General features: G+C 38.0%; 1 protein-coding gene across 7 annotated transcripts in view; it reads right to left on the bottom strand.

Annotated features, from left to right (window-relative positions):
- The window catches only part of MYO3B (myosin IIIB), a 414,167-nt gene that overhangs the window by 135,429 nt on the left and 264,500 nt on the right, over positions 1–14,238 (bottom strand). The gene's annotated exons all lie outside the window — the stretch shown is intronic.

Here is a 14,238-nt window from a genome sequence, read left to right as displayed (position 1 = left end):
CCGTTCCTCCTGCTAAATAGTCCCCTAACTTTCTGTTTATGGAAAAATAAACACACCCAATTAGTACTTGAATCATTTAACTTTATCTCTGTGCTACAACATATTTTTATAAGTAAGGATATAATGCTGAATTTGCTGGAAACATTTGCATTCAAGATCCTGAGAATGTTTCCAAGGCTCTGAGTCTGTCTCCACCTTTGAAGAGGAGGGGCAGTGCTCTCTCAGAACCCCTAAATAGTGGCCAGGACCATGCTCAGTCATTTGTTCAAGCTCAGGAACCTGCTCCCAGCAGATGTCTCCTGGAGCTAAGTGGGGGCAGGGACCGCCTGGAGTCGAGTTAGGTCTGCATGGGCAGTTCATGGTCAGCACAGATTCTTTAGCCCCAGTTTCTCCAGGACTGTAGTTTTAGTCATGGCTTCTCTGATTTGGCTTTGGCCAAAGTGAAAAGATTGTGTCCTAGAGTAGACGGGGATGGTGGGAATAAATGCAAATCTATATGGGGTGACTGTCTTGGGAATGCTGAAGTAGAGACAGCTTAAGGTGTAAAAGTCAGTGGTTAAAACCAGGACTTCCTACATTTTTTCCATTAGGCCTGGCCATTTAAAACATGGGTTCCCCTGACTTTAATCAGCCCAGGCTTGCTCAGGATGACTCCTCAAAACGATTGGCATTAAGACAAAACCCAACAAATGCTGGAGAGGGTGTGGAGAAAAGGGAACACTCATACACTGCTGGTGGGAATGCAAACTGGTGCAGCCACTATAGAAAACAGTATGGAGATTCCTCAAAAAACTAAAAATACGATACAATCCAACTATCCCACTACTGGCTATTTATCCAAAGAACTTGAAATCAATGATCCAAAGAGATTTAAGCACCTCTATGTTCCTTACAGCATTATTCACAACAGCCAAGATGTGGAAGCAATCCAAGTGTCCCTCTATAGATGAATGGCTAAAGGAGATGAGGTATATATATACAATGGAATATTACTCAGCCATAAAAAAGACAAAATTGTCCCATTTGCAACAACATGGATGGACTTGGAGGGTATGATGTTAAGCAAAATAAGCCAGACAGAGAAAGACAAATACTGCATGACTTCACTCATATGTGGAGGATAACAAACACATGGATAAAGAGAACAGACCAGTGGTTACCAGAGGGGAAGGGGGTTGCGGGGTGGGCGAAAGGGATGAAGGGGCACATATGTATAGTGATGGATAAAAATTAGACTACTGGGGGTGAGCATAATGAAGTGTGTTTAGGAACTGATAAACAATAATGTACACCCCAAATTACACAATGTTATAAACCATTACAATCCCAGTAAAATTACTTGGAAAAAAACCAAAACCAAAACACAAAAAAGCCTTCAGGGGAAAGAAAACATTTTCATATCAGAAGTCATAAAGTTAATAAAGATTATGTGTATACATATAAAAAAAAACTGGTGTTGAAGTATTTAAAGAGAACCCTAATGAATGACCAGCACTGTGCAGGATATAAGAAGAATGAAAGATATATTCTACCTCTCCAATTAAGGATTTATACTTGTTTTTCAGCATGTAAGGATAGTTCTTAGCAATTTCTAATTTCTAGATACACAGAATATATCCTGAACTAACATAAATACTAGAACGTAACTTTGATTTTTAGTCCTTCAACCCAAATCTCTTAATTTATTCTGATGATAATATTTGTGTCTGGCTTAGCTCAGAAAGAGATGGGTAACAGTACTGCAAAAAGATGAAGGTTTCAAAAAGTACCAAAGAAACATATAAGTGACATGTCTATAGTAATCAGGTCAGAGAAGTATGATGTGTTTCCTCCACAGATTAATTTTGGATTCCAGCAGGTACCATGGTAAAAAAGCACTTTGGCTGAACTCCTATGTACTTCAATGTAAGGATGAAATTGAAAGGAACCAACATAAAAGATCTGTCAGCAAGGGAGTCTTTTGGGGGAGATACATTCTGCCTGCTTCCTGAAACGGCTTGATGAGTTAAATGAACAGGAGATATGCAACGGCAAAATAAGAAGTGTAAAGGTTTGTCTTGAGGGTCTGGGCACTTGAGAGAGTTGCAAAGATCTGTTCTGCCCTGAGCTGCCTCTTGCAGGTAAAATTTATCTCACAGATTGGAGTCTCAGCACTGAGTTAACAGCGAGATGTCGTCGCTAACCGTGGGTAAGTCACTTACCTCTCTGTACCTAAATTCCCACAGGTGGGAGAGAGAACCAGATATGTGGTTCTTAACTCTTTTTTTGGGGCTGGGAGGTGGAGGAGGGGAAGAGGGGGGTTATCAAGACTCCACGAAAATCTGGTAAAAGCTACACACATTCTTTCTTTAAAAAATGCTCTTAACACAACACACTGCATACAAAGTCAAGAGGTCCACATAGCTCCTGATGGCCCTCCAAGGACCTAAGAGCCCTTTCCTGCTTCAGAACTCTATGGAAGGTGATAAATTTCCCAAGATTTCATCTTATTAAAGCATATAAGGTATTCATAAACATATAAAATAGTAAATATCCAGTTGAAAACTATCTCTATTCAAAAATGTTATTTAGTTTTCTGCCTAAAATGTTTTATTGTATGGAATGCAGCCTCTTCAAGGAAGAGTTTTAAAATATAACAGGCAAAGCAGTTTGTCAAGTATTAGTAAAAGCAACAGGCAACTAGAGATACATCGTCCTGCATTTAAATTGTAGAACTATAAACTGAGAGGTCTGTAAGCTTCTAGGATATATTAGTCTTCTATCGCTGCTAATGAATTACTCCAAAATTTAACGGCTTAAAAAACAGACATTTATCATCTCACAGTTTCTTCTTTTTCTTTTTCTTCTTCTCCCCAAAGTCCGCCAGGACATAGTTGTATATTCTAGCTGTAGGTTCTACTAGTTGTGGCATGTGCGAAGCCGCCTCAGCATGGCTTGATGAGCGGTGCCATTTTAGTGCCAAGGATCCAAACTGGTGAAACCCTGGGCCACTGAAGTGGAGCACGGGAACTTAACCACTCGGCCACAGGCGGGCCCCATCTCATAGCATCTGAGGCTCAAGAATTCAGGAGCAGCTTATCTGGGCAATTCTGACTCAGGGTCTCTCATGAGATTACAGTCAAGATGTCAGCCAGGGCTGCAGTCATCTGGAGGCTTGACTGGGGCTGGAGGATCTATTTTCAAGATGGCTGATGCTAGAAAGCCTCAGTTCCTTGACAAATGGGCCCCTGCAGATGATTGCTTGACTATCTTAGAAGACAGCTCTCCTCAAAACAAGGGATCTCAGAGACTGAGCCAGGAGGAATCTACAATGCCTTTTATGACTGAGGCTTGGGAGTGACACACCCACTTGTTTCAAATCTTCTATTCATTAGAAGTAAGTCGCTAAGTCCAGATCATATTTAATGAGAGAGAAATTAAGTTCTACCTCTTGAAGGGAGAAGTATCAAGTAATTTGGGGACATATTTTTAAACTACCACAAAGAATCTCTCTATATCATCATGTCTTCTTTTTACTGAAGAAAACTGTTCTTAGTGAAATGTAATTACTTGTCCAAGATGACAAGTAAATGACAAAGATTAAGATTACTATTGAAGTCTCCTGACTTCCGGGTCATTAATTTTTTAAAGAACTGATATGAATCGAATTAATGAAATTTAATTTTTTTTTTTTTAGGAGGATTAGCCCTGAGCTAACATCTGCCACCAATCCTCTTCTTTTTGCTGAGGAAGACTGGCCCTGAGCTAACATCTGTGCCCATTTTCCTCCACTTTATATGTGGAATGCCAAAGTGGAACGTGCAAACTTAACGGCTGTGCCACTGGGCCAGCCCCATGAAGTTTAAGTTTTGACGCAAGGGAGAGAAACAAAAAAGAGTAAAGTCAAATACTACTCACTAGAAGAGAAACGATTGATAAATACGCCTATGTAAAAATAAAAATTTTTCCACATTAAAAATATTCTTGAAAATTTGAGAAGAATTGGTCTCTTTTAATTTCATTCTGTTTAGATACAATGTGTTTTTTTTTTTAAATATTACAGTTCATTCTCTATAGAGTCCCCAACAAATGCTATTGTTTGGAATGCAGGTGTATCCCCCACCAAATCAATTCTGGAGAATTTCTCAGGCTGACCTTCAAAGCCTATTTAAGCTATTTAATTTGAAGAATAGTACCTTTGAGGCAGAAGGTGACTTTTATTTTTCCTCACTTCTTCCTTGCACTCTTCAGTGCAGGGTGAGAAAGTCTTTGGTAAGACAGAGTAAAGAAACAGAGACTTTATTAAATACACTAAAGTTGTCCTATTAGACCTGGTCCGTCTCAACAAGAGCAAGCCTTTTTGGTCTTCGTGTTCCACTCAGAAGAGTGTGAGGGATGTATGTCTAAGAAATTATAATGACCAAACGTTGTCCTGCCAGAATAGTGTCAGGAACAAAGCCTATCAGGTCCCCAAGAACTTCCAGGCTTCCCCTAGAAGGAGTAGGACCCTAAAGAGAGGGCAGAGAGGTAGAAAAGAATGGACAAGGAGTGAAGAGAGAAGGTGTCCCTGGACTTTATTCAAGATGGGCTCTGTGTCTACTGAAACGAAACTTAATTGCAAAAGAGAAGAAACATTTATAAATTTTGGAATCTTTGTGTGTTCCTGATCAGCTGTCAGTGAGGTTATTTTCTTTCTTGTAAAGAGCTAGACTTGAACTCTTCCAGACATAATATGGGTGGAACTGAGGGGTTACACTTGACCAATCAGACTTCAGAACCTTCCACCACATGTTGGGAGACGATGCAACCAAGGCAGCTAGAGTAAGTAGGACAGAGTACTAGGAGAGAGCTACACAGAGAGAGAACCCTGGAGGTCTGTGGAGGGTTTCCTCAGCTATTCAGCAGAGTACTGATTGCCACACATATGAGAGGAAACTATCCAAGACTAGGGAAAAAACCATCCGAGAAGATTAGAAAGAACAGTGCCTGACGCTCATACAGGGATGGAAATAGTGCCTGTATCTACCAGCCAGACTGGTTAATCTCATATTCATAGAATAATGGATAGAGTATTCAGAAGGGTCTTGCTTCAGTAGTGATGAAATAGTACTCTTAAACGTGGCTTTCCTTCTACCTAACAGATCTTTACAGCAAGATCCAAAAGGATAAACTATTTCCATATAATTTAACTTCATCCCAGAACAAAGCACAAAGATATTAAAAGGGATACAAAAATATCCAGCACCCAAAAAGATAGGTTTGACAATGTTTGGATCCAGTCAAGATTACCAAGCATGCAGGAAAATATGATCCATAATGAGGAGAAAAATCAACGAATCAAAATGGATCCAGAAGTGACACAGATGTTAAAATTAGTACAGAAAAACATTAAAACAGTTATTTTAACTGTATTCCATATGTTCAAAAAGAGACACAAAAGATATAAAAAAGACCAAATAGAAGTTTCAGAAATGCAAACTACAACATCTGAGGTGAAAAATATACAGAATAGAATTAGCAACAGTTGAGACATTGCAGAAAACATGATTAGTGTACTTGAAGACATGACAATAGAAACTATACAAAATGAAACCCACAGTGAAAAAATTTTTTTAAATAAAAGGGGCATCATTGAACTGTGGAACAACATCAAGTGGCCTCAATACATGTAACTGGAGTCCCTGAAGAGAAGGAAAAAGAAGGGGACAGAGAAAATATCTGAAGAAACAGTGGCTAAAAATTTTCCAAATTTGATGAAAATGATAAACTAACAGATCTAAAAAGCTCAATAAAGTCCATGCATACACACAAAAAAACCTTGAAGAAAACTATACTAAAGGACATCATAATCAAATTGCTCAAAACCAGTCATAAAGAGAAAATCTCAAAAATAACCTGAGAAAAAAGACAAGTTACATACAGAGGAACAAAGATAAATACAACAGTAGAGTTCTCAACAGAAATAACGCAAATGAGAAGACAATGGAGCAAAATCTTTAAAGTACTGAAAGAAAAAGAATTCTATACCCAGTGAAAATATCTTTCAAAAACAAAGAGTTTTTCAGACATACAAAAGCTGAAAGAATTCACCTCCAGATGACCTGCATTATACGAAACGTTAAATGAAGTCCTTCATAAAGAAGGAAAACACCACCAGATGGAAGTATGGATCTACAGAAAGGAATAAAGAGTATTATGTTACTAAGTATATAAGATGTTTTTCTTATTATTTAAACCTCTTTTAAAATATACTTGACTATTTAAACAAAAATAATAACATATTGCAGTTTATCACATACAGATAAATGAAATGAATGACAACATAACATCAATAGCGTAAATGCCAGGAAAAGAGAAATTGAAGTAAACTATTGTAAGATTCTTATACTATTTATGAAGTGATATAATATCGCTTGAAGGTAGACCAGGATAAGTTAAAGATGTATACTGTAAATCATAAAGCAACCCTTTAAATAATAAAACAAAGAGCTACAGCTAATAGGTAAAAAAAAGATAAATAAAATCATGCAAAATACTTAATAAATCCAAAAGAATTAGAAGAAGAAAGAGAAAAAGAGAACAAAGAACAGTTAAGACAAATAGGAAACAAACAGCAAAATGATAAGATTGAACCCAGCCATATGAACAATAACATTAAATGTAAATGATCAAAACATTCCAATTTAAAGTCAGAAATTTTCAGACTGGATGAAAAAGCAAAGTACAACCTTATGCTGCTTACAAAAAATACACAAATACAAAGATAAAACAAGTTAAAAGAAAAGAGAAAGATATACCATACTAACACTAGTCAAATTAAAACTGGATTGGCTATATTAATGTCAGACAAAGTAGACTTCAGAGTAAAAAAATATTGCCAGGGATAAAGAAGTTTATTTCATAGTGATAAAGAAGCCAATTCATCAAAAGAATCTAAAAATCCTAAGCATTTTGCACCTGATAACAAAGCCTAAAAATATATGAAGCTAAAACTGATAGTACTACAAGGAGAAATACACAAATCCACAATTATTGTCAGAGATTCCAATACCCTCTCCCAATAATTGATAGAACAAGTAGGCAAAAAAAAAAAAAAAAATCATCAAGATGTAGAATGTTTCAGGGGCCGGCCCTGTGGCTCAGTGGTTAAGTTCATGCGCTCCACTTCGGTGGCCCGGAGTTTCACCAGTTCGGATCCTGGGCACAGACATGCACTGCTCGTCAGGCCACACTGAGACTGTGTCCCACATAGCACAACCTGAAGGACATACAACTAGAATATACAACTATGTACTCGAGGGCTTTGGGGAGAAGAATTAAAAAAAAAAAAAAGATTGGCAACAGATGTTAGCTCAGGTGCCAATCTTTAACAAAAAAATAAAAAAGATGTAGAACACTTAAACAATCAACTTGACTGAATGGACATTTATAGAACACTCTTGTCAACAATAACAGAAGGCATATTCTTTTAAATTGCATACAAAACATTTACCACAACAGAGCATATTCTGGGCCATAAAACATGACAATAAATTAAAAATACTCAAGTCACACCAAGTATGTTCTCTGATCACAGTGGAATTAAATTAGAAATCAACAAGAAGAAGAAATCTGGAAAATGCCGAAATGTTTATGAAAAGACTTTTAAATAACCTGAAGGTCAAAGAAGAAATCAAAAGAGAGGTTAAAAAGTACTTTTGATCAAATGAAGAGGAAAACACAACTTATCAAAATTTGTGGGGTACTGCTAAAGTAGTACTTAGAAATTTATACCATTAAACACCTATAATGGAAAAGAAGAATGATCTTAAATGCATGACCTCAGCCTCCACCATAAATTAGAAAAAGAGCAAATTAAACCCAAAGGAAGCAGAGGAAAGGAAATAATAAAGATCAGAGTGAAAAATCATTCAAACAGAAAATGGACAAACAATGAATGAAATTAAAAACTGGTTCTTTGAGAAGGTTAATAAAATTGGTAAACTAGCCACACAGATTAGGAAAAAAAAGAAAATAAGACACAAATTATCAATATTAGGTATGATATTGGTGATATTCTATAGATGTTACAGATATTAAAAGGATAATAAGGGAATTTTATGTACAACTTTATGCCACGTTAACAAGCTAAAAGAGAAAAAGCATAAAATCCAACATCCAATCCTATTTAAAAAACAAAAGAAAACTTTTCAATAGGCTCATACTACAAGCGAATTTCCTCAACTTGATAAAAAAAAGTATCTACGAAAAACCTACAGCTAACATCATATTTAACGGTGAAAGACTGAATGCTATCCCCCTAAGACTAAGAACAAGTCAAGAACACCCACTATCACCATGTCTATTCAACATTGTACCAGAAGCTCTAGCCACTGCAATAAGACAAGAGAAACAAATAAAGGCATCTATATAAGAAAAGAATAAGTAGAATTGTCTTGATTTGAAGATGACACAATTTTCTATGTAGAAAATTCAATGGAATCTGCAAAAAAGCTACCAGAACTAGTGAGTTTAGCAAGGTTGAAGGATATACATAAATTATTGTACTTCTATATACTAGCAACGAACAAGTGAAATTGAAAAGACAATATCATTATAATAACATTTAAAATGTGAAATGCACATTGTGAAATCTGACGATAAATGTGCAAAACCTGTACACTAAAAACTACAAAACATCGGCTAAGAAAAATTAAAGATCTAAATAAATGGAGAAGGATGTTATATTTATGGCTCAGAAAAACATTGTTAATATTTGAGTAAAGTAGATTACCCTCCATAATGTGAGTGGGCCTTATCCAATCAGTTGAAAGCTTTAAGAGAAAAGACTGTGGTCCCCTGAGGGGGTAGAAATTCTATCTCCAGACTGCCTTTGGGTACAAGACTATATCAACTCCTGCCAGCCTGCTCTGCAGATTTCTGACTTGCCAGTGCCCACAATCACATGATCCAATTCCTTAAAATAAATCTGTCTGTCTGTCTCTCTCTCTGTATATATATGTATACACACACACACACACACACACACACATACACATCCTATTGGTCCGTTTCTCAGGAGAACCCTAACATAGGTCCAGTTCCCTTTTGCTGTCATTTAGACACACTGAGTAGAGACAGAGCCAACTTTGATAATAAACTTCCTATAATTTTGCTAAATGTAGAGTCACATCCTGTGCAAAAACCATGAGTTGGTAGAAGGTTGTTTTCCATGATTTCCTTTCCTCTCTATCACTTCTCCCTTTGTCACTGAACTTTCCAAGCTTCCCAAAGATGTTGGACTTCCGTACTGCACACTTGGGGTCTAGGACATCCAAATCCAGCTGTTCCTCCTCATGTTCACAAACAGATCTTCCTTGTCCTATGTCAAAACTCTCTGTGCCTAGGAATTGCTGCAGGGCCATCTGTGCAAGGGATTGGCTGGCTCCTCTAATGAACATTTAGATCCTGAAGGGAACTTAGAGTCATCGGTAAAAATTCTTACTTGGTAGAGGAGAAAACTAGAGAGCAAGCAACTGGCTCAAGGTCACAAACTGAATAGATGGAAGACGCGAGGCTTACCCAGGTCTTCTGATTTGAAGTTTAGGCTCCTTTACACTCATCTAACCTGCATGTACTCTTAGCTCTTGTTGTATACATCTGGTAGTATCTTTGACCCTCTAAGAGGGACCTTTGATCCTCCAGTACTTTCCAGCTCATCGGAACTTGTGTCTATAGTGATCTGGAATATTGGGCTTTTGACTTAGGAAAAGTGTTGGTTTCCTATATCTGAACACCAGCTGTCAGGCACTCCTTGACACATGTGTGAGGGATCCATAGAATATTCTATTTGGACTAGTGTATCAGTAAGGCATTGTTATTTCAATGGAAAACTATGTACATTGTCTTTAGCATAGCCTTCTGGGATATTAGATTCTAGCTCTGTTCATCTTCTTTGAGCTATTTTGCAACTCTTTCTAAATTGCAGGTAACTGATAGATAGATAAATTCTGTACATTCTGGTGATGATTTTAATTGACTTCCTCCTTTCTGTGGAAAAACCAGTTTTCACTCCATTTTTAATTCATCTCAACCTTCTTTTACTTCTATATGAAGTGACTTTTCCTTTGAACAGATTATAACATCTGCCTGGTTCCCTCATATCATATGAATAAAATAAATCCTTTAAACAGATTTATCTTTATATCTGTATGTGAATCATGATTTTACCGTCTTCTGGAAATTATCTGTTAATAATAATAAGAAAGAAATACAAAAATTCAGGCTGTAGGGTTTGACACAAAGAGGCAAAAACACACGGGCTGGTTGAGGCAGGAAGTCCTCACACGTAGGTAGACCCAATGCTACCAAGCAATCCAAAGAGTCTAGTGGGCTCAGAAATACTGCTAATTTTCTACTTATAACCTTTGAAGTGGAAATATTTATTAGTGCAATATGTTCATGTTCGAGTTTACAAAAAAACGTCCAACTGTTTTCCAAAGTGATCACACCGATTAATACCCTCACCAGTAGAACATGAGAGACTTGTTGCTCTCTCTCCCTGCCAATCCAAGGAATTGTCAGATTTACTGATTATTGACAAAATAGGCGTAAAATGGTATTTAACTGTGCTTTAATTAGCATTTCCTTAATTACTGAGACTGAACTTTTCCTTTTGTTTTCAATGAAGTCCTCTAACAATGATATCCTCTGACAATAGACAATACATACAATGAATTTAATTTCTCTATTTTTTCCTAATGATTACCCATACCCCTGAAAGAGGAGAGAAAAGAGGAGAGAGCTAAGATTCATCCATTTCAGATAAAAATTGTATTAGCATTGGAGATTGCTTACATTTTTGTAACCCTCGACATTTTTAATCAGCACCTCTCATTTTGGTCATTCTGCTCCTGCATTTTTACTTGTTTGGGAAGGATCTGCATCTTTTAAAGATGCTTTAGAAATCCCAGCCTATAATGAATGCACTCTGCTTTGATTCACCCCTCCAGGTTGAGTTTTGCACTCAAAGGCATGCAAAACATTTGTACTGCTAAATGGAGATTTGCACAGCCCTAAGTCAACAGTGAGATCTTTTAAAAGTTTAATTATACAGATAAACATTTTTGTTTTCCTTTTTTAAAAAAACCTTAAGCAAATATCTTCCTTTAGGATGGATCCTTCATTCTGTATAGCTTTAGGGCTTGGGTATAACCATGTTGTTCCCATTCATCACTTTCTAAATTAAATTGGCTTTTCATCCCCATTCTACTCATTTGTTCATTAAATAAAAGTTTATGTAGGACCTATTGATGTGCCAGGTATTAATGGAAGTGCTGGAATGACATGAGTGAGCAAGACAGACAGTATCCCTGCGCTCATAAAGCTTATAGCTTAGTGGGGGAGACAAACATTAAATAAGTACATAAAGGACACCATTTTGGATAAGGATAAGTGCTAGCAAGAGTAATAAATATGCCTCAAAATATACTCATTGGTGGGGGGGGGAGGAGCGGCTTAATAAGTATATTTTGGCAGGAAGCCTTTAGCAACCAGGATAGTGAGGCAACTCAAGCCATGTCATATGTGGAACTGCTGAAGATGTTGAGGGTACTGAGCCAAGAAAGAGGGGGAGGAAAAAGTTTTACTTGACCTCTTAGGGTCCCTGGCTGGGTCTAAAAATTAGAACGACAAAGACAGATTTACAGGAGAAAAGCATACACATTTATTCAACATAGGTTTTATGTGACACAGGAGCCTTCGTAGGGAAATGAAGACCTAAAAAAATGATTAAACCTGAGTATTTTTATGCTAGGTTTGATGAAGAGTGGAGATTTGTAGAAAGAAGTGCTAGGACAAGGGTTATGAACTAAGTGTAGTAAACTGGGGGGAACTTAGCAAGGCCTGTTCATTCGGATTCCTTTCTGTGTCCCTTTGTTTTTGGAGATAAGGATGCTTCTTTCCTCTGGGTACAGGAGGGTGTAGGGACCTGGAAATGGCCACCCCAAGATATGTCTCTTTGGCATCAGGATTATTTGAGGCTGATTGCTTTTGATAAACTGGGACAGGGAAGGAGGCTCTGAGGAATGGAACTTGCCCTTTGTTAGGAGACCTTTACATTTGTAAGGTAAATCTCTATCTGTAAAATGTGCCTCCCTCTCTGTACCAGGAAGAAGAAACGAGATGACCTTCTCTCTAGAAACTCTTAAGCAAAACCAAAGGCAAGGACTTAAATCTGCATTTTATTGCGCTTCTCTGGTAACCTCCTGTAACTGACTTCCCTCCCCCTCCCAACGTTGGCATCTCCTTAAAGATTAAGCATCTTTCTTTAGGCTGGGAACCGAGTGCAGCGCTCATCTGTCAGCCCCCCCCCCCCCCAGCCCGAGGCAACACACCTGCCACCCCACGTCGTTCACTGAATCAGCAGACCTATCTGCCTCCATCAAGCGCTGTGCTGACAGAGCAGCCTCATGACTATTGTAAAAGGGACATTTCAATCACATGTGAAACACCCTGTTTGGGGGTATATAACCACTCTGTGTATCCCACTTCTTCAGTGCCCTTTCTTCCTTCGGGAAGAAAGGCCCCGGGCCATGGTTCCTCATAAAGCTTTGTTTAATTTTCTCTTGCTATTCTGTCTCATGTGAATTTAATTCGTTCTCCGGCCAGACGAACCCACATTTGGGAAAAGGAAATATCTTCCTCCCCTACAAGGGTATCTCTCACGAAGGGGTTTTTTTGACCTGCTTCAGGGGAAGGTCAGAAAGCCCTTCCTGCACAAGCCATTTCTCAAATTCTTTCAGCTTGAAATATTCAATATGCCAAGCTGTCATATTTTGGGGTAGCATGTCCTGAACGCTGTCTCTTAAACTGTCATGTGCAGACCACCTGCATCACATCCACCTGGAGATTTCATAAAACATGTGGATTCCTGGGCCACACTCCAGACACAGAATCAGAATCTCTGTTGGGGCTCAGAAATCTATATTTTAATGAGTTCCTATGGTGATTTTGAAGCACTGTAAAGTTTGAAAGCCAATGACTCAGGGGAACATGATAATTGACTGCCATCAAGTGAAGGGAGCCAATTTATTCTCTAAAGCCCAGAGGGTAGAACTGAGGTGGATGCACAGAAGCTTCTGAAGGATGGTTTTGGTCAAGGTTAGGAAGGACATGGTTGTGATCAGATGTCTAAGAACATGAAATGGGCTACCTCAGGAACCAGAGAGTAAATTCCTAGACCCTGGAACTGTTCAATGGGAAGCAAACTGACAAGGTCAAGAATGTTTTTGAAGAAATTTTAGTTTTAGCTCAGTAGTTGAACTGGATGGCCCTTTAAGATTCCTTCCAACAAAGATGCTATGGTGACTTGTCCCTTGGCCTGAAGAATTGCTTCTGTGATTTTAAAACTTATGTCTATCATTCAGCCACTACTGTTACTGTAAGAAATCTTGGGTTACTGTCATTATATTTGGGCAAATTGGAAGACTTTTAAAATTTCCCTAGTCTGTTTGGGGCTCTCAGAATTTCAACTCTGATCTATTTCCCAGGATATTCTCCTCAACCTACACCTAGAACACTGGCTCTCAGAGTAGTCTCCTCATCAGCTGTATCAGCATGACCTGGAAACTTGCACACATACCCCGCTACTGACTCAGAAATTTGGGGGCTGGGTCCCAGCAATCTGTGTTTTAAACAAGCCCTCCAGGAGATTCTCATGTGTGAGAAAGTTGAAGAACCACTAACTTAGATAAACAGAATCCAGGCAAGTGAAGTGACTTGCCTACAGTGACACAGTCTATCTGAAGAAAGAAACTGGCTCCCATGTCTGTCATCTTTTCTCTTTGTTAGGCCCAAATGACTTTTCTGGAACATATCATTTTCCCTTGGAAAGGTCAATTGCTCAAAATCTACTCTAAAGAAATTCTCTCATGTTTAATATTTAGGATTGTTTATGGAGCATTGCTGGCAAACAACTGGATGCAGCGTCAATATCTATCAGGAATATCTAGAGGAACGGCTGAATGAACATCCCTGATTTCAATGAGGCAGTTAAAACCAATGTGTTAGAGCTATGGAACTACATGGATTTATCTCTAATACATACTGTTAAGTAGAAAAGCAAGTTGCCAAATGGTATAAAATGTGTGAATCAAGTTAAGCTAAATATGCAGGGTTTTTTCCCTCTCTCAATCTCTTTCTTTCCCCCCACTGTGTGTGTGTGTGTGTGTGTGTGTGTGTGTGTGTGTGTGTGTATTCTGAAAGGATAAAATTACCAAA

This window comes from Equus asinus, chromosome 4, assembly GCF_041296235.1.
Source record: "Equus asinus isolate D_3611 breed Donkey chromosome 4, EquAss-T2T_v2, whole genome shotgun sequence".
NCBI lineage: Eukaryota > Metazoa > Chordata > Mammalia > Perissodactyla > Equidae > Equus > Equus asinus.
Note: the sequence above shows the minus strand (reverse complement) of the source record. Positions and strands in the feature narration are given on the sequence as shown.